Below are 2125 nucleotides of genomic sequence, written 5' to 3'. Positions count from 1 at the left end.
CTTTGCTTTGCCTATCCCACCAAACACTTGGCAGGTCTCACGCCGGGCGGCAAGCAAATTAAGCAAGGTGACGCCGTTCTCCTCATGCGTGCAGGGCTTACACCTTGGGTCCTTTGGCCGCGAGCGTAACAAGAATTGATGAAGCTCCACTGCGGCATCAGGCATGCCGGTGTTTGCGTTTCAGTTTCTGTTCGATCGCCGGACGTCTCCCAGAAGAAAGAAAAATATATATATATTAACGCTTACAGCATAAGCAAGGGGCGAGACAAAAGATTGAGAGCTTAGTGATGCAGGTAGCTACCTAGCCATCCACGTGTGAAGGGTGGTCCTTTTTGCTCCATTTCTTGGCCTGTGCCTGCAGCTTTTATTTGATCGATCGGCCTTTGCTGACTGTTGTATCTTCTATGCATGCGTGCGCCGTGGTTTTGGCCTTTTGGGGAAGTGGTGATATGCTTCATGCTTGGACGGAATGCTCATCCCGATAGCCATCCATCCAATCTCTGATGAGAGAGGGATAAGAAGTATCTAATAGCCGTTTGATCGGTTCCTGAATCCTGATGAGTACCAACGGTGCTCACTTGGCAAAGTCCAGGCATCTGACCCATCTTTGGCCCTCCGATTTCTAGATTGGCTAACGCTAGCCTTCCAATGTGTAGTAGGAAATCAAATATACCCAGTCCTATAGTACATATTATGCATCTTTAGACGACCCTATTGTATCCCAAGCAACATCTGGCTGTGTATATCCCAAGCGGATATAGAGAGACTGGATTTTGTATCCTTTATTTAAAAAGAATATAATAAATAATAGCAAATCATAATAGGACCTCGCTTGCCGTCCATGAAGTTGGTGTTAGCACCACCCCTTATTATTCACTACGGGATACAGTAGCTTTGCAGAGTGCCAGGGGCACTCGGCAAAGACCCAAAGACACCCGGCAAACGCTTTGCTGAGTATAACACTCGGCATACAACACACAACATTATTTTGTCGGCAAACAGTAGTTTGCCGAGTGTTATTTATCGCGCACTCGGCAAATAGTTTGCCGAGTGTCAATAAACACTCGACAAAAATAAACTCTCGGCACAAAAATGATAACGGGATGGCACGGTGACGGCAATTTTGCCGAGTGCACGACGAAAAAACACTCGGTAAAGTTTCTCAAGTTTGCCGAGTGTCCAGCCCAAAACACTCGGCAAAGTTTCTAAACTTTACCGAGTGTCATCTCCAAAACACTCGGTAAAGTGCTAAAGTTTGCCGAGTGTCAAGACCTTGACACTCGGCACTGTTTACACATTTTGCCGAGTGTCACGCCCAATACACTCGGCAAACAAGCGCGCAATTGGCAGATTTTATGGTCACTTTGCCGAGTGTCCATTTGAATATACTCGGCAAAGACAAAACACTCGGCAAAAAAGGTTCCTAGAATAACAGAAATTTGTTTCTTCGCCGAGTGTTTTGGCTCGACACTCGGTAAAGCGTCTCTTTGCCGAGTGTTACACTCGACAAAGCGACCAATACCCCCCTTTTTTACTAATCTGTCCCGTATAACAGACCCCTCTCAATTCACAATAAACCATCACAATTCACAATAAAGGTTACAAGCATAATTATATGTCACAGACATAATTGTATTTCACAGGCATAATAAACCATCATCACAATTCACAGTAAACTATCATCACAAGTCACAATAAGCCACAAAGGCAAATGCAATCACTGCGGAGGCCCTTGGTACCACTGCGACAAATCCGGGTCTTAAGACTGATTATTTAATGCAGCCGATTGATTCTGCACAAAAGAGAAGATATTATTAGTACAGCCACTTAAGCTAGGTGGTAGTCAGTTGTCACGCATCGCCTTGATAACTATGAGAGTGTACTTTTGTTACTGCAGTTTTTTATGTAGCTGTAGCTACAGCAACCTCTAGATTAATACTGGCAGGGTGAACTGCTTGTGATGTTCGCTGCAATATCTATGCACTACCGGAGACCGGCTCTTTGCCGAGTGCCAGGTGGTTTGTCGAGTGTTGTTTTTCGGGCACTCGGCAAAGACGTCTTTGCCGAGTGTTTTTTTTTGACACTCGGCAAAGAGGCTCTTTGCCGAGTGTTTTTTTTAACACTC

The sequence above is a fragment of the Miscanthus floridulus genome, chromosome 8 (genome assembly GCF_019320115.1).
Source record: "Miscanthus floridulus cultivar M001 chromosome 8, ASM1932011v1, whole genome shotgun sequence".
NCBI lineage: Eukaryota > Viridiplantae > Streptophyta > Magnoliopsida > Poales > Poaceae > Miscanthus > Miscanthus floridulus.
The sequence above is the reverse complement of the archived record's forward strand: the minus strand, read 5'-3'. Positions refer to the sequence as shown.